This window comes from Ochotona curzoniae, unplaced genomic scaffold (assembly GCF_017591425.1).
Source record: "Ochotona curzoniae isolate NIBS_2020 unplaced genomic scaffold, NIBS_Ocur_1.0 scaffold_3208, whole genome shotgun sequence".
NCBI classification, from domain to species: Eukaryota; Metazoa; Chordata; class Mammalia; order Lagomorpha; family Ochotonidae; genus Ochotona; species Ochotona curzoniae.
This window is the reverse complement of record NW_024467106.1, coordinates 18,989,528-19,008,667: the sequence shown is the minus strand read 5'-3', so window position 1 is coordinate 19,008,667 and position 19,140 is coordinate 18,989,528.

Here is a 19,140-nt window from a genome sequence, read left to right as displayed (position 1 = left end):
ATGGCTGTCAAGAGGAGGCAACCAGAAGAAGCGATGCAGGAGAGGACCACCCTGAAGAGCAAAAGACATCTCATCCCAGAACAGATTTTGGGAAGAGAATAGAGGAGAAACAAAAGAAGAAAGGAAAATATTAAACGATAAGATATTTTCTAATTTCTGTCCCCTGTGTGCTGTGGGAAAGTATTAACCACGGAAAAGATAAAAAGCCATTATGTAAAAGCTACATGAAAACTGCATTATTTCACCAAATCTATTATGACAAGTTGTTACTGACCTTAGTGGTTTAAATGCATAAACATCCTATCTCACAGTCCTGGATGTCACAAATCCAAAAATACGTATCACTGGGAACAATCAAGGTACAAACATAGCTGGGCTCCTTACCAGAGGCTCCAGGGAAAAGCCAGTCTCTTTACACTAATGTCTAGAGGTTGCCCACACTTCATGGCTCGTGGTCTCCTTCCAAATTCAAAAACCAGTTATGGCAGTGAAGTCTCCTCCTTCTGCACCACTCTGACACTGGTCCTTGCCCATCCACCTCCAAAGTGCCCTTGGGAAATCCAGCCCACTGGAACAAGCTAGGATAATTTCTCCATTTCAAAATCCTTACCCTCATCTGAAGACCGCCTTCTGCCCTAGAAGCTGGCAGATTCACAGTTCCTAAGGACTAAATACTGGAATTATTCAAAAGTCCTCATGGTGTTTCTTAGGAAAAATTAAAAAAAGAACTTGTGAATTAAAAGTAGGAATACAATGAAGTACAAAAAGTCAAGAAATTTAAAATGCCAAAGAGGTAAGATACCGCCCCTCCACCCAGTCTCAGAGATGCAAGAAGAGAAGAAAAGGCAGGATATTACGGGGATCCTTCTAAAAGTCTTTGCAATAATTAACTAAAAAATTTACTGGTGCAAAAAGAGTTTGAAATTGATTCATATGTTCATGGAAAGGGAGTGTTTTGAAAACGACTACATGAATGTCAAGACTTCTTTCTATACAAAAATAAATTTTATCTTTGAATTGAATTTTCCATGAACTTTGTGAAAACTCTGTGTTCAAGCAATTCATAGAAAAGAAAAGTGTAAAGGACAACTTGGGGAAAAACAAACACCTTACAATCAATCAAAGATAGTACAAACTGCAGCACGAGGTAATTTAGGCAAAATTAACAAATATTACTGCATCCATAGTTGACAAAGCAGTCATTCCAATCTCGAGAAATAAAACAGTCATTCTATACATGTTTATCCCTTCTTCCTGTTTGTCACTCTGAGTAACAGCAAAAGTAATCATCTAATTGTAGAGAGCTAATTATTCAATTTGACAGTTTTGGTTTCAGCATATTTAAACTTATTCTTGAAACTGTCATAAAGTAAATAATATGCTTTGATTGTTCAGTAATATTTGAATGATTCCAATATTATTATTTTTGAAAAAGTTTGGCATAAACCACTATAGTTAGATAACAGATTAAAAGATCCTAACTGAATCAAAAAAAACCCACATGTGCCAAAGGAGGTCCTCAAGCAGTTTCATTGCCACTGTTCCATAATCCTAAGATGTTAGAAGAAACAAATATTCACCAACTGGACAGTGGCTATCTTACAATATGCTCAGAAAGGCATAAAAAAAGCAGTTGAGATGAACAAACTACAATTTTAGATGTTGGTAATTAAGGCAATTGGCACAGGTATATATGCTTTATGCCATTCTCATGAATGCTATCATGTGTAAAATCTACTGTATATTGTTTATCATTTTTCTAAATATATGTCCCCAAATACATTAATAAAGAAAATAATTATCAATATACGGTCTAGAAAAGGAAGACGCAAATACGAAGAAGTACATTGGGCTTCAATAATATCTGCGATTAATTATCAAATTAAGCGCAAAAATTTGAGAAAAATATATCAAAATCTTAAAATTTCAGACACTAAACTGTAATTCCCTCTACACACTATTATGATTGAAAGACTCATATTTCACTAAAATAAAAAAACAAAGCTAATTCAACTTGAAAGAAGGAAAATGTTAGTTTCCTCATCTGAAAAGCAGAGAGAAAAACACTCCCTTTTTGTAAAGATTGAGCCTATTATTGTTCTGATGTCTTTTCTCCTGAAACTGCAGTCAACAACCCAGAGAACTTCAACCTTCAGAGGCAAACTCCATCTCTAAAATGCAGCCTCACTTGGGCGGACAAATAAACTCCTTAGCACTGGCCCATTCTGTGCATAGGTTAGTATAACTTTGGAAATATAACAAGCCAGCATTGTGTGTCCCCTTTTTATTTGTTGTTTTTCTTCATTTTGGAAGAATAGTTATTTTCTTTTTCATCTGCTGGAAACTAATCCACTTGCCCAAAGTGCCCCAGTGACCAAGGCCAAGCAAAATCCAGGAGCTCTGTACGTTACCAGCTCTTCCATATGGATGGCAGGAGCCCAAAATCTTGAACCACGATCTGTTGGCTCCTTGGACGCATTAGCAGGATGCTAGGTCACAAGCAAAAGCCAGGATTTGAATTATCGTTTCTTGGGAGACTGAGGCAGCCCTTGCAGCAGCCCAGCTCATCATACTGCAACACCACTGATTCCTGTTTCTTTTTGTTTTTACAGTCATTGCCTACTTTTGCTTGTGGTAACTGGCTTGGTGAGAGCAATAAATATAAAACAAAAAAAAAGAAAACCAGAATTTAGTATTACTAACCTCAAGAGCAATTTGAATAATTTTAGGAAATAATTTATGCAGAAAGCACCTGTAAGAATTTTAAGTAAAATCATTTGAAAGAGGGAAATGTTATGTTATGACTGATAATTGTGATCTTCAGACCCAGTGATTTCCCTATCATTTGCCATCTCACTTCTCCCCCTCCACTAACCTAGAGTTGACAGCCACATACATGATTCAACATTGCCTGGGACAATCAGATAATCAGCAGCTAAGTCTCTCCACCCTGCCATATTTCACAGAAGTGGAATCTACCTGAACATGACTGTTGAATCCCAAGTTCTTCTCTACTCGAGTCATCCTGCCCTCACTGTTTCTGCCACTTTCTACAGTAACCTTATCAACTGCAACAGAATTAAATTAAGTTGAAGTTAAGTTGGAATTAAACCAAGTTGGAGAATATGTAATTGTGATGCACACTTTACTTCAAATGAATAGCTCTTCCTTCCAGGCCGGAATTAAAATTCCAACACTTCCCTCTGATGGCTGGTGCAAGCTCCTGTAAGTGCTAACCTGCTGGGCATTGTGACTTCGGGATGAAGCAGTCACCTAATTCTTCAACAGCTCTACCTACTATCCTTCCTGCAGGACTCGGTTTCTTCTAACAATCATCTGCATCCTCAAAAGTTATTTTACTGGCAACTCAAGCTTTCAGAAACTGCTCTGCTCCATAGCCCTCCTCTCCGTGGGGGTATCTGCACTTTCACTTCTCTCCTAGTCCCAGCCTGCTCAAGACAATCCCTTGTGAAACAGGGCAAGTTTAACTGAAAGGCAAACGAAGCTACGCAATCACCCAAAGGCAGTATCACTACCAAGCCCCAGCAAAAGCAGCTTATTGTTTGTTTGATTGGTTTGGCTTGCATATGTGTGTGTGTGTGTGTGTGTGTGTGTGTGTGTGTGTGTGTGTGTGTGTGTGTGTATGACAGTCTTACTATAGCAAGGCACAGGTCTCAAAAGGCAGAACTCACATAGCCTCTATGGTTATGTTTAAAAAAAAAAAAATCTGGTCGTTGTCCCACCTTGGTGCTTTCTCACAGAAAAGATGGAACAAAAGTTCAAAAGGAAGTAGCTGAAGAAACTAGGAGCGTTAAAAGGGGAAGCAGCACCAGAGCTGGCAGTAAGACGAAGGCCACACTCTGAAGGGTAAGAAAAAAAAAAACTAGTTCCATTAATCATGAAAGAGTAAACCAATTTAAAAGGCTGCATTAAAAAGAAAAAATAAACATAAAGGTATCATTTGTGGCTTACCCTAGATGCCCCTGTACAATTTTGTGTTATGAAAAGAAAATTCAAAGTGTGCTCTCAGATTCCAAACCAGGATATTCTCTCAAACTTTGTCTGAGTTTATAAACACAAAAGGAGCATAGATGAATTTAAATTGCAATATGAGAACAAATCTTATTTCTAATAGAAACATGGTTCAGGATGGAGTCAGTCAGACATTTCAGTGTTTATCTGCACATGCATTTATTCCTGGCAAGACACTGGAGTTTTCTACAAAGTGTTTATCTAAGTTGACTTTCCTCTGATGGGCCTCCTGGCATACCACATGCATATCATATACACAGACCATATGGAGCAATAAGCACTTTCCCCTATAAAGAACTCCTAGGGTAAGCATAGGGTAAGCAGAAGGAATGTATGTATGCCTGGTATCTATTAGAGGGTTGATACTGTACGCAGCACTTAGCGCGTGTTTTGCCATTTAAACTTGTGAGCTCAGTGCATATGATTTGGATCCTACAGATTAAAGAACAGAACTGCAACAGATGCTGCACTGAAAGATCTCCTAGCTTTGGTATACAATAGCCTAAATGTGAACCACAGTGGACATGGATTTAAACTGTGCATTCTCTTTTCTCAGCTCCATGCTAGTGAAAGCCAGACCACATATTATTCATTGTATGGAAATATATGTCTGTCCGCATGTCAGCTGGAAAGCACTATCAAATATATATATTTATATATACACAACCCCTATCTTTAAAGACTCATTTGCTACTGCAACCCCAGCTGCAATATTAATTCCTTTACATCAGAACCTTCACTTAACACCCTTTTTTGTGTGTGTTCTTCAGTGGTGAAATAGTCTGGCTATGATTTCAACCTACTTCCTTATATAATGTATAAAGGCAGAGGAACAGGGTTGCTTCTAATAACCTATACCGAAGAGTACACTGATCTGATCAACAGGTTTTTTTAAAATGACAACGCAGAAACAAAATTAACTACAAAAACATGTTGCAGAAAAGCCACTGGAGAAATGCCCAAATTGAACATAAAATATTATTAAATGTTTTCATTTTGCTAAATGTGATAATGGTATCGTGATTACATAAGCAAATGATTATTTAGAGATAAATATTGTTTATGAAGGTTAAGATGAGATGACAAGATATTAGGGATTTAATTTAAAATACTCCTTTCTCCAAAAATAGGAACAGTATCTTTGATCCAAAATAACTATTCTCTAATAGCAGAAAATAACTTTCTAAAACAAAGATTTTGGAAAAATGACAAAGTTTTTGAAAGAATCTATAGGAAACAATGTTCCAAAAATCTGCCTTACAATAGACATGTAGAGGCCAACCACCTTTTATTAGACTACTAGGGATAAGAATCAGAGGAATAGTTAATTAACACATTGAAGATCTACCCAAATTCTCACCTTTAATTAGACGCTGCAGAAAATCACTTGGAAGTATCAAAATATCTATGTCCTTGGGTTAAAACTAAAATGAACACTTAGTAAATGACAGAGCAAATGAGACACCTTGTAAAACTCTGATGGAAGAGCCGTTCTATTTGGGATCACAGAGAAGTATCAAGCACCTACTCTGGTATCTAGTCCTTCTCAGCTGGGTTTGAGAGAAACCCCATCACCCATTAAAGTAATCAAGTCATTTATCCTTCCAATAAACACAGCAAACCTTTTATTCCAAATTCCGCTCACAGCAACCTGAGCAGTCATAATTAAAGTTGAACAGTTCTAGAAAAAGAAAAGTGGCCATTGAGAGTGCCAGGTTGAGGCTGTTGTTGTTGTTGTTTTGGGTGGGTTTTTTTGTTTTTGTTTTTTTGCTTGCCTCTCCCATTCACTTCTCTCCAGGTTGTGCAGAATATAAGCACATGACCTTAACTGAGGAGCAGATTCCTGTCTCTGAATAAATCCTTGGAGCTTCCTTATCCCAAGGAAGCTGTTTATCAGTGTCCAGACTAGCATAGCTGCAAATCGGTTCCAAACACAGAGTTTTCTTGCAGCTGCTGGTCCAGTTTCGCCTGGGAGTTCACCTAGCTTAGAGAGAAGGAGGTGTCCTCCCAGCTTGAGAGAACAAAAGTGCCTGTTGCAGCGCAGGCAAGAGCAAGGCAGAGCATACCAACTTGTCCCACTTCAAACCACAAGGCGTATCTTTCACTAACTAAACAGTGATCCCAGCAGGAGTGACAATGAATGCTTTCTTCCCTATTCCTGTTTGAAACAATCACTGGCTATTTCTTCATATTAATTACTTTATATCTAGTATTAGGCAGCCTTGATTAGGCAAAATATGGTCTTTGTTACCAAGTGAATAGAGGAACAAACAAAACCAACAGCTTAAAAAATTGTGTGTTTTTTGTTTGTTTTAGAAAAAGATCGTCAGGCTTTCACACTTAAATGTGAGTTTATCTTTACAGAGATCCCTGGATTCACTCAGAAGAAGGTAAATTCTCCTGCCAGACAGCACCACGCTGAGCTGATTGAATGAATAGCTTATTAGACTTTGCCTAAGGAGATGCTGGACTTAAATAATTTCTGCGTCTCTGAACCTGTGAAAAGTTAGTAATAGTAGAGAAGATACTAGCCCTGCTTTGCAGCAAGGGCAAGTTAGCCTTGGACTACAATCTGACTGAATAAATCACATGTGACAAGCTGGTGTAACATCAGGAGGTTCCTCTGGAACCTGGGAGTGATCCGATGATCAACTCTCTCTAGAAGCATAAATTTCCTCTCCCTTTGTTCTAGCGTGCCAGCTTTCAGCTCACTCTGTATTTGGGCTATTAGTTCCCCAACTACCAGAAGTCACCTTCATTCTCACATAGAGATATTAATGGAACTCAACTACTGCAACTGACAACAGTGCACAAACTTGCTCAACATAACTGTCAAAACTCAAGACTCCCAAGCGTGAGTAATCTCTAAGTTTACTACACAGGCTTCTCTTTGACCAAGGTTCAATAACATAGGTCATGAGGCCCTCTTGAGCTTCTCTTATGATTGTCCTGCAATAGTTTTTGCATTTGCCAAATTCTTTAGCATAAATATTCTATGTGACCAATTTCAAGCTAACAGCTTGAAAGTCAGATGACTCACAAAATGCCTGAAACTTTAGTCCTTGTGAACCAAAGTTAGCTCTGCAGACATCACTGTCTACAATCCTTGCCACACCGCAACCACCATGAACTCAATCCTCAACACTGCGTTCTCTCTCCCTTTGTGACACCTGTCATTCACTAAAGCTCTTCCCTTGTTGTTCCCTAAGTAACTCGCATTCATTCGTCAGCTCCCAGCCTCGTGCTGTTCCTTCAGGAACCTTTCCTGATGCTCCAGGTTTTTTCTGGGCGTTCCAGCTTTCCTGCTACAACACCCATCTATCCTACATCACAGGATCTGCGACACAGCATTACAACTGCACGCTTCCTTTTCTATCTCCCATCCACTTCTCAATTCTGCCAAGGAAAAAGCCTTAGCTGTCTTATTTATTCTGGTTTCCTGGGGCTGGCTAGAGTACTTGCTGAATATGGATGGGCAGCCACTAACCTAAGTTTTCCTTTTTTTTTTTTCTTTAAGATTTATTCCTTCAAAAGTCAAAGTTATAGAGACAAGTAGAGTATGAGAAACAGTGAATCTTTCATTTTGCTGATGTACTCCCCAGATAGCCATAATGGCTTAGGACAGACCCAAAGTAGGAATCAGTAATAGAAGCCCAGCTACCTGAGCCATCTTTTTGTTTTTTGAATGATCGCTAACAGGGAATTGGATCAGACATGGAGCAGCCTGGAATCAAACTAACACTCATATTAGCTATAAGCCTAGCAGGAAGCAGTCTGATCCACTATACCACAATGCTAACGTAAACTAATGTAAAGTTTTACATGTGTCATCTCATTTTATCTTTAAAACAAGACTAGGAGGTTGCTTTCAATATTCCACTGCTCATTTTGCAGATGAGGACCCAGAAGCCCTGAGAAGTGAATACCTCCCCATTAGCCCACTTAGTAAATGTTGCAGCCAAGATTTCAAGTCAGGCAGTGTGACTACATGGCCCATGCACATGCATCTTGCACTAATGTTTGACTTTTTTCCCATATGCTTTTCAAGGAGAAAATTTTTAATTAAATTTAAATTCACCCTAATGAAAAGAATGATATATCAAAAGATTTTTTTTTTGATATGGTTAAGCTTTGGAGGGATTTTTTTTCATTTTCCTATATCCAACTCTGGCCCTCTTGCAGGTACTATTATTCCATTAAGCCTGTGTACTATAGATTGTTCACTAGGCATTTTCATTAATGTACCGTATGTCTGTCTCTAAAAACACATGGTCTTTCTTTGCAGTTAACACTATCTTCCTGTAAGTATTATTCCCCATTCTGCTTTGCTGTGTATCCATAGGATACTTCGGAGCATTAGAGTTGTGTTGATACCCTCACTGTTTAACTACTGCCGGGTATTTCAATTAAATCCACATGCCTGAATGTACATGTTTTCCATTGTTGAATATTCAAAAAGTTTTGTGTAAATATATTTACACATCCCCTTTAGGGCAATTGTTTGAGTGATTTTCTAAAGCAGATACCAAGACAGAAGCAGAGAAGGTAGGAAGGTACATAATTGTCATGAATATTACCAAAGCACCCCTAAAAGACTCACAGGAGTACACATTTCTCCCAATGTTTCTAGTCAGCATGACCTCTTACTACTTTGGGTGGTGTTAAACATTTTAATGTAATGAATCATGCGAAAGTATTCCCATTACTCACCAGCTGAAAGTAATGTGTATAATAAAGAAGCTTACAAGATAAGATGATACTATTGGACGTGAGGGTAAGCGGCAGCAGTGACGCTGAGATGCTAAAATGCCATGCACACAAAATCTGCCCTGGGGCCTAACTCACTTCATTGAGGAATTTAGATAGTTGGTACTTTAACTCAGTCAGTATATGGAAATAGTTATAGCGACTTTCAAGTGGTGACCTCAGGTATTAGACATGAAATCTCTTTGTTTTTGTTTCTCTGGAACACAAATTTAAAAAAGAAGAAGCAAAAGCCAAGAACAACAGCAATAAAAAATATTGAGACTGAGGGAACTAAACAACCAAAGTAATGAGGTGTCAAAAAGGGAATGATTCCTTTGCTAAAAGAGAAACAGACAGGATAGAGATAATACCAAACATGTTGGCAAAGAAGACCAGGAAAATTAATGAACCACAAGAATGTTATCTGTATGATAGAACACCCTTGTCTTTCTACAGGAAAAAGTACTCACGTACAGCAAAGGGAGCAAAAATACTCCTTTGTGGAGCAGGTATTGTGCTGTAACAAGTGTGCAGCCTCTGAAATCTGAGTGCTGGTTCAAGTTCCAACTCTTCCACTTTTGACCCACTTCCAGATTTGCATCCAGGAGGATTAGCTCAAGAGTCTGGGTCCCTGTCACCTATGTAAGATACCCAGATGGAGACCTGGGCCCCTAGGTTTGGCCTGGCCCATTCCTGACTGTTGCAAATATTGGGGAGTGAATCAATAGATAGAAGACCTCTTTCCCGCTCTCTCAAGTGGATGAAAATAAATATAAATTTTAAATATCTCTTTGTCCCTCTTTCTTCCCTGCTTCTCTCACAAACAATATCTGAAACATATACTAAATTTTTATTACCTAGAAAACTAAACAAAATGTGGTTCACTGTCCTATACCATTAAGACTCTATCATTAGTGATTACTACACTTTCTCAAAGGTATAGGACTTCAAAAAAAGTAAGTAAAATGCATATTCTATTTTTTCAATATGCAAGTTGTTTTTTTTTTGGGGGGGGGGTACCAAAGTAAGTCTCTCTCTCTTATTTCTTTGAAAAACAGACTGATAGCAAGAGAGGCAGAGATGGAGAAAGATCTTCTACCTGCTAGTCCATTCCCCAAATGGCCACAACATTCAGGCTCAGGCCACATCAAAGCCAGGAGTCTGGAATTCCTTCTGGGTCTCCCACATGAATGGCAGAATATTCGAGCCGTCTCCTACTGTTTTACCAGGTACATGAGTGGGGATCTGGATCAGACACAGAGACAGAACTTGACCTAGTGCTTGGATTTGGAAGGACTGCACTGCAGGTGTCGGGTAAATTCACTGCAACACAACGATGGCTCCAGTGAGCTTCTCTTTTGATTTCATTTTTTCACAGGCTTTTTTGAGTACCTTATTACTTGTTTCGTTAACACTGGCCTAAAAATGGTTGTCATGGTTGACAGGTCACTTTCGAGATAGAGTGAACATAAAGGAAGAACAAATGGAGGTTATTCTTGTTGAAGTCCCACTGTATGCTTTCTTCATATTCCACCAGTTCCTCTATGGACTACCATGTGAGGTGGGCTCACAGGAAACTGACACCGACAGAGGTTACTGGTGTTGAGTAGGCTCTTTATCCAATCCTCAGAGCAGCATGGGTGTGAACTGCAGTTTTATGACGTTGAAGTCTGCTGACCCACTAGACCAATCTACCTTGCCAAAATCACAAGAGTCCAGGGAATACTCAAATGCGTCAGGTTGTAAAAGAAACTGAACACAGACAATGTTCCTGCCACATTACTGCTCTTCCCTAAATAGAAGATTTATCTCATAGAACTACTATTCAGAAGTTTCTGGAATCACATTTGTTGTCCAAGTTTCTAGAACAGGTCAAAGCAAAATAATGATTACAGAAAGAGGACAAGTTCAGAAAAATTTCTAGAAGATTATATTCATTTTGAGCATTTCATTAAATCCAAAAAAGTAAAGAGGGAAAACAACAGGATTTACTTGTGATTTATCTTGACTTGGAGCTGGATGCCTATGGTCACAGCCAAGAATCCTAAGGTCTGAAAACCCATGCTGCCAGCGAACAGAGGCCAGCTCACTAAAATCTATTGTTCATTGTTCCAGCTGCTTTCTGAACTAAATGGCACCTCACTCACAAAAGCACTATTATGTAAATACCCACCCAGAAGATAATGAGAAAGTTACACATGATTCCTAGGGTCAAACACACTTGCTTTCTGAAACTCAACTTAAATACCTGGCAGAAGTATAATTAGCCCAGACCTATGTTTGAATCCTTACCTGGGGCTGTGAAAATACAGGGGTGGAAGTAGAAGCGGCAGCCATGACAGCTCCGTAGTGGGCAAGAAGCGGCCCCAACACTCCAGTACCAGATGCAGATGTCAAATCCTCGTGCTTTCTTATCACACTGCACTCATGCTACGAAGGACTGTGTACCTGGAAAGAATAGGAAAGCCCATGTTTAGCACAGCTGGTTAGTACATGTGAGTAAAGAATCAAAGGCTAGAGAAAGCAAAATCTCTTCTACTAAGAGCCAAATACTAGTTTAATGAAAACAGGAACCCAGAAGGGAAGATGTAACATTTAAATGCCATGACCTAATGTTTTATGTGGATGTGGTTTTACAAGTTTGCGTACAGCTCTAAGTGCCTTCAGTCAGCAGCAAAGGAGCTGATTGACCTAACTTTTGAGAATTAACATTTTACATGCCACGGGTAGACAGAAGATCATCATCAAGCGCCAAGAGAAAATCCTGTTCAAGTCTAACCATTTTCAAAAAGGAAAACTGAGAGTAGGATGCAAGAAAGGACCAGAATCACACATTAGTTAATGGTAGAATCTGGACTAGAACAATAGCCCTGATTCCTAGCTCAGCATGAAACCATAAATGAATTCAAGGCAGGTTAATGTTTGCTCAAGGAACTTAACTACCAATTTCAAGATTAAAGTAAGGCAAGACATCCCCATGTGATCAAACTCAGTTCCAAGAATGAATCAGTACTCAGGCAGCAGGTGGAAGGGGAGCTTTGGAAATCTGACCTTAGCAGGTGTAATGAGAAATACATTTTGACTGTACTTTGAAGTTCTCAAGATGCTAAATGAGCACAAAATATAACCAAATCTTTTCTTATTAAAATGCCCATTAAAAAACTCAAGAGTCGAGCGCTGTGGCATAGCACATAAAACCACCCCTAAGTCCTGATCTCCAATTTGGGTGCTAGTTTATGTTCTGATTGCTCCATTTCCAATCTGACTTTTCCTGATGTCTGAGGAAAAAGCAACAGAAAATGGCTCAGGTGTTTGGGCACCTGCTACCCATGTGGGAGACCACAAGCTCTTGGCACCTGGCTTCAATTTGTCTACTCCTAGCCATTGCAGGTATCTGAGCAATGAAAAAATCTTCCCCCCTCTCTCTCCTTCTTTAGATAACTCTGATTTTCAAATAAACAAATTTGACAAATGAAGCAAGTGAGCCTCATAAAGATGCTCTGCTCCAGCATCACAGCATGGCCACTTTTGTCAGAAGTCGGATGTGATCATTCCCTTACTGCAATTTAATCCAGAAGGCAGAATATTTTTACTTTGAAAAATTAAAAAATGTCTTTCAAGAAAAACTTTCATTTTAGGTAGTTTTCAGTGTTATTTTTAATTCTAAAGACATTTGCTGACATGTGCTGAGTATCTATAGCAGGGTGGTAAACTCGTGGACCACGGACTAAATAACGCCTACAAAATCATTGGTTCTTTCCATGCCATAGCAACTGAGTGCGGGGATTGGAAATTCAGTAACTCTACAGCAGGCTAATTTTTATGTTGATCATTTCATGTAACCCATGAATGATGTTATTCAAATGTCAAATATTCAAATGGCCCCTGGAAGACATAAGGGTCCCTACTCCTGGATAGGGAACCAGGGGCATAAGGAAGAAAACTGAGTCACTCTGTGCTTAGGATGCATTGGTCTGTAACATACTTGCTAGTTTCACCAACATGCAAGATGACACCTTGTACTTATAAACTTTTGGAAAATCAGGCTTTCCATTATGGCAAGAGTAATGAGCCAGAGATCACAAGATCCAAGTCTTCCGTGGTATGGAGAGCAGAGTTGATAATTCAATCCGAGTTCTTTCACACAAAATACTTTGGCATTGCTCTATATTAGGTCAGTGATGCTGAGCAAGACACCAGCTCAGAAGGGTGCTGATTTTTCATTTTTAATTTTTTATTATACAGTTCCATAAGCTCAGGGATTTCCCCCTCTAACCCTTCCCATGCTCCTTCCCTTACCACTGATTTCCTCTTTATTATAAAATACTGTAATTCAACAGCAGTCACAAGCCCATCCTTCTGCTATTTCAGTGTATTCACTTCTTGATCTGAGAGTCTCCATTATACAGTTCCTCCAGATGAATGCCTGCAACACGTTTGCCTATGTGTATCTATTGATTTTGTATTTTGCATGATTTTTAAGGAAAAGATCTAGATTTGGCATCAACTTTTGTAAGAACTTTAAATTTTAAATTCTACACTGTATTATCTTTCAAATGAGGATTTCAATCACTGTTTTAATTGTGTAGAACCGTGGAACTCTCCCATGTTCTTCCCTACTATCAGAGTGATTATGTTTATTATCATCCAAGTGGTAAGTCTCAAGAATCACATAGCTTCCCTGAGACCCTCCTGATAATCTCCTTAGACTCAGTTTTCACTGGATAAAAAGAACTGCTCTTTACCACACTGCTGGAGGCCAGCTCCAGCTGAGTTCAGAACTTGAGAAGGATATGCGGAATAGGCATAGAGAAAAGAAACAGACCACTACAATTTCAGGATCGTAATAGACAATGCAAGAAAACAGTCCCCTTTGTTGATACAGAAGCAGTCACAAGCTCTGGCACAGACATTTTACGTCATGGTCAGGTGGGTGTTTCCGAGGATAATTCTGACGCTTGTTTCACCTTAAAGCTCTCAATAGAAGTTCTCAATAGACGATGCATATCAATCAGTAACATATTTCTACTACAATCTTCATTGTACAACTTAATCTTGAATCACTTAAGGGAAGAAATGAGTCACAAAAAAGGGGGGAACTAAAGATCAAGGATGGCCAAATGGGGGCGGCAGACACAGAGGCAGCATGAATTGTAAAAGGTCCTTTTGCAAGATGTTATCAGCAACATCAACTTCCAAGCTCACCCTGATTGTAAAGACCAACTCCGCAGTGGCAGACAATGGCTAAACAGGGTATAGAATTCTCAGTGGTCTGAGAATGCAAACAGAGGTGGAAATGCCTTCAGGTGGATGCAGAGACATCCACCCAGCCTTGCCATGCAGCGGGAAATTCCTTGCAGCCTTGCCTGGAATGGAACAATTCTCTTCATACCTTCATGTCCTCCACACCCACTGCATGGACCCCAGCACCACACTGTGGGTTAAAATCAACATCTCAGAAGATAGGTACATGTGCATAAGAATGTCTTTCCCTTTTTATAATCATTAGTAGAGTGCTAGGAAAAGCATAGGATTCCTCACTGCACTTTTCTTCCTGAATTTATTCTTGGCATTATTTTGTACCCATTCCTGTCTTTGCTTCTCCTTTTTAAATTTACAGTTCACATTTTCTTGCTCTCACCTATGATGAGGACATTGAATAGATAGCATGAGAACCAAAGCACAATAAAACAGGCAAGCAAAATTCCATTCTTAAAGATGCAAACTATATGCTAGAGATCTATTCATTTTCATCAAGTCATTAAGCAAGATGGCCCTAAAAGATTTTCAGTATTCAAAATGCAGTTGCTTAACAAGTAGTCATGGGCCTGTAGCAAAGAAACAAATCTAAAGGGCCCGGTACAAAAGCTTAGTGGCTAAATCTTCACCTTCCATGCACCAGGATCCCATATGGACACCGGTTTGTATCCCAACTGCTCCACTTCCCATCTAGCTCCCTGCTTGTGGCCTGGGAAAGAAGTCAAGGATGACCCAAAAACTTTGGACCCTGCAACTGCATAGCAGACCCGTAAGAAGCTCCAGGCTCCAGGCTGTTGGCTTCAAACAGGCTCATCTCCAGCCACTGCAGCCACTTTGGAAGTGAACCAGCAGACAGAAGATCTGTCTCTCTTTCTCTTTGTAAATCTGACTTTCCAATAAAAAATAACTAAATCTTAAAAAAAAAATCTAAAAATTGATTGGGTGAACAAAACCAATATGCCACATAGTATTACTGTTGACAGGGGAGAGGGGAAGTCTTGTCTTTAATGAATGCCTCTGCACACCTAGTTCTGGAGCAGTCATTTTGCATAAGGTTGGGGCAGATATGGCTAATTCACCTCTTAAAGGAGACACTTGAGTGTTTGAAAAGCTACGCATCATTGCTTACAATCATACAGCAAGGAAAAGAAAGCTAATACTACTACAGCAGAATCAACTTCTGGGCCCATGCCCTTAAATGGACCAGCATTCTGGTGAACAAATGAAAAGGATATGAAGGGACCAACATTGAGACCTAGCAGGTAAAGCTACCCCATGTGATGCAAACATCCCATACGGCTGCAGGTTCAACTCCCAGCGGCCCCAGTTTTAATCCAACTCCCTGCCAATGTGCCTGAGAAAGCATTAGAAGATGAGCCAGTATTTTGGCCCCTGCCACCTGTGTGGAAGATCTGGACCAGCCCTGGTCTCCACAAAGACCTTGCCTACTGGTTTCAGCCTGACCCAATCCAGTCACTGCAGCCATTTGGGGAAATGAATCAACAGATGGTAGATCTCAATCTCTTCTTCTCTAAGCAAATCTTTCTTCAAAAAGAAAATGTAGAACATGCATGCAGTCCTTTTAGGCAAAGATTTCAGCATTCCTGAAGAAAACAGCATGAGAATCACAAAGCCTGCACAGTAGCCATACCACAGAGAACCCCGAGTTGCTCTCCTATAGGAAGCTTTAATGATGTGGCTCTCCTTTTGATTTATGTCTCACATCCTTGAGATGCCCAACATGTAAGATAGATAAGTCTTCCGGAAGAAGCACTGAAGATGAATCTAGTTTAGAATCATTTGCTAAATCTTATTGTTTATCATATGAACCCTTTACAAAATGAGTATTTAACTCTGCCATGTAAAAAAGGTTAAACAATATGATTTTAGAAGTATAGGAGTGGGAGGTAAGACTCTGTGCCACACATCAGACTATCTGGACTCAACATCTGACTCCTAACTCCAGCTTCCTGCCAACACTGACACTGGGAGGCAACAATGATGGCCCAAGGAACAGAGTCCTTGCCACTTCGGTAGGAGACCTAGATTGCATTCCTGGTTCCCAGTTTCAGCCCCAGCCCAGCCCAGCTGCCACTACAGGCTTTTGGAAAGTGAACCAGTAAAAGAGTGAGTGCTCACATACTCTCTCTCACACTAAAATTTTTTTAAGTATAAATTAGCTCTCATGAGAGTGATGTCCTAAATTTACACCTATAGACCCACTTACTTCCTTAGTTACAGAATTGCATAAATCATGGAGGAATTGACAAAATGACAAAAATATTCTAAGTAATAATGTGATTCAGTCTCTAGTTGAAAAAGCTACTTGATGCTGACACAATAGTTGCCAGTATCATCTGTGCCCTACCATAGAACCAGCTTTGGCGTTGCAAAAGAACTTCTAGAGGAAGAGACCGCTGTTTGAACCCTTCCAAGCACTTGGCCCATCTTGTAGTTCTTCAAACCTCCATTTCTGTGTCGAAACACCCTCTTCAGGTTGTCTCCATTTCCCATTCTGCTTGTTATCTCTTCTCATCTCTTCTGAAAACTACAGAACTACTTCTAATGCTCATGACTTGCAAAAGATGAGCTTTTGGGCACAGCGTGGGAGGCTAGTGGCTAAAGTCCTCACCTTAAATGCGCCATGAACCCATATGGACACCGGTTCTAATCCCAGCAGCCCCCACTTCCCATCCAGTTCCCTGCTTGCAGCCTGGGAAAGCAGTCAAAGATGGCCCAAATCTTTGGGACCCTGCACCCATGTGTGAGACCTGGAAGAGGTTCCGAGCTCCTGGGTTCAAATCGGCTGAGCTCCGACTGCCTTGGCCACTTGGGGAATGAATCAACAGAATGTTTTCCTCTCTGTCTCTCCTCCTCTCTGTATATCTGACTTTCCAATAAAAAAAATTTTTTTAAAGATGAGCTTTTTCATCTATTATTGAATGGAACACTCAGACATCCCCCTATGACTATTGGGTGTAAGTTAACACAGTTTAAACTACATACTTAAAATGAAACTTCCACAGAAGAAAACTACATAGCTTAATTCCTATGTGCCACATTACCTAAGAAATGAACATCTGATTTTAAGAATAGGAAAGAATCCTGAAGAGCTCAGCTATTGCTGTATGCTTCCACAAGGGAAGCATACAAAGGACCAAAGCCCAGAATGTCCTGTCTGTGAAACTACATTTGCATGCAGAGAAGATAAACAAATGAAAACCCCAAGATTTGTCATAATGTCCTTACTAAGAGATGAAGACTGGAAGTAACTAAGCCAGGAGAGAGTTGGATACATTTAAAACACACGAACTCCTTAGAAAGGCATGCTCGCTCCAGAGACCAAGCAAGCAAACCATCACTGGCCATATTTAAGACTGCCGATTTTCATGTGGCCAAGATGACTGGCCCAGAAAACATGAGAGAAAAAAACATTCCCAGCTGGCTTCTGACAAGGGCTCCTACGCCACATGACAATGACCTAGCTAATTAGAGTGTCACATCAAATACTTAAGAGAAAGTTTCAGGTTTGAGGCAAACTTTCCTTTGATTAGTCTCAGAGCTGATGCTGGCTCCCTCCCCAGGCCTCCCAGGAAGATGAATTTCTAATTGGTAAATTAATTTACTACAAATCTAACCTTTTTCTTTCATCTGGACTTGAATCAAGCAGTGACTCATTTAAGTCTCTTGAAAAAACACAGGGCAATACTCAACCCTGTATATATACAAGCTTTCGCTCTAAGGACAAGCAACAGAGAAAAGGTCAAACCGACCAAGTCAATGAAACCCACTATACTTCAAAATAAGAGAAGACTCTAGAAGCCAGGTAAATATTTAATTAAGAAATAGGCGTACTACATGAAAGAGAAAATTCCTAGTCCATGTTCTTAAAAAATTCCCGAGGACACAGCAGCTTCTTTGAACAGTCACAGAAAGAAGCCTGATATCAGGAAAAATTACAGGAGTGAAGTTAAACATCTTCACGTGATTGTCTGCAGCCCCTGTCTATTTTCTGCTGCACTGTAGTCTTTCTCTACTTTTTATTTGTTGAACTGTTTATTTAGTAGTGCCATTAAACATTTGACCATAATGCAAATTAAAACTACAGTCTCTGGAAATAAAGTATAAAGTTGAAAACGTAAAGACTTTGCATTCAGGACAAAAAGGAAATAAAAGGATATCTGAATTAGGAATTAGGAAAGAAAACATAAATAAAGCAGAAAAAAAATCAGTGATGCAGCAGACAAATCCAAACTTCTAATAAGAAATGGGAAAGGAGAGGAGAAAAAAAAAAACTGCATAGGAAAGACTCTAAAGCCTCCAATTCCAAAACAGGATAGATGAATAAGAAGCATCACAGGAGGAAAGAAATCTTTGATGCTGAACATAGAAAAACATAAAGTCCAAATCATGACACAGGCACACAGCGTTTCAGATGATACTGTGAAACTTTTCAGACTTGAAATCTGTCGTCCATTCTGCAGAGAGCCCTATAATCCTGCAGAAACCAATCAGAAAATACTCTGGACCCCAAACTTGGAGGAAAAAGATGAGAGAGGAAGACAAGAGCTGTATCTTCTTGTTTTTCTTAGTATCTGTTCCTTCTACCTAAGCTAAACAGCATCTGAAGCTGATCTTCGAAATCTAAGGCTTGAAATTAGACTTTTTTTTCTTCTCCTCTCTGGATGGTAAACAAATTAAGAGGTTTAACAATTGCAGCATAGAGAAGATATTACTGAACTTATTGAAATAAAAACAAGATGCATAAAATTGATGATGCAAAATCCCGGGGAAAGACTGAAATACAAATGTAAGAGACGTGCCCAAAATGTAGAATAAAATGTAGAGGGAAGTTGAAATGGAACAGGAAAAATGAGGAAGCCAGCAGGAAAATAAGAAAACCAAGGCAGCTCCAAAACAAAAAAAGTAGGCGAAAGGGAGAGGGATCAAATAAATAACTCAAAATATTTCCTCACGTGGTAGGCTATAAATGTGGAGAGTAAGGGTCCACGAAGTGTCTGATTATCTACATGTTCATATCACACACATCATGCATATCCCAATTTTTTTTTTGGTAATGGAGATTTTTTTTTAAATGTTGTA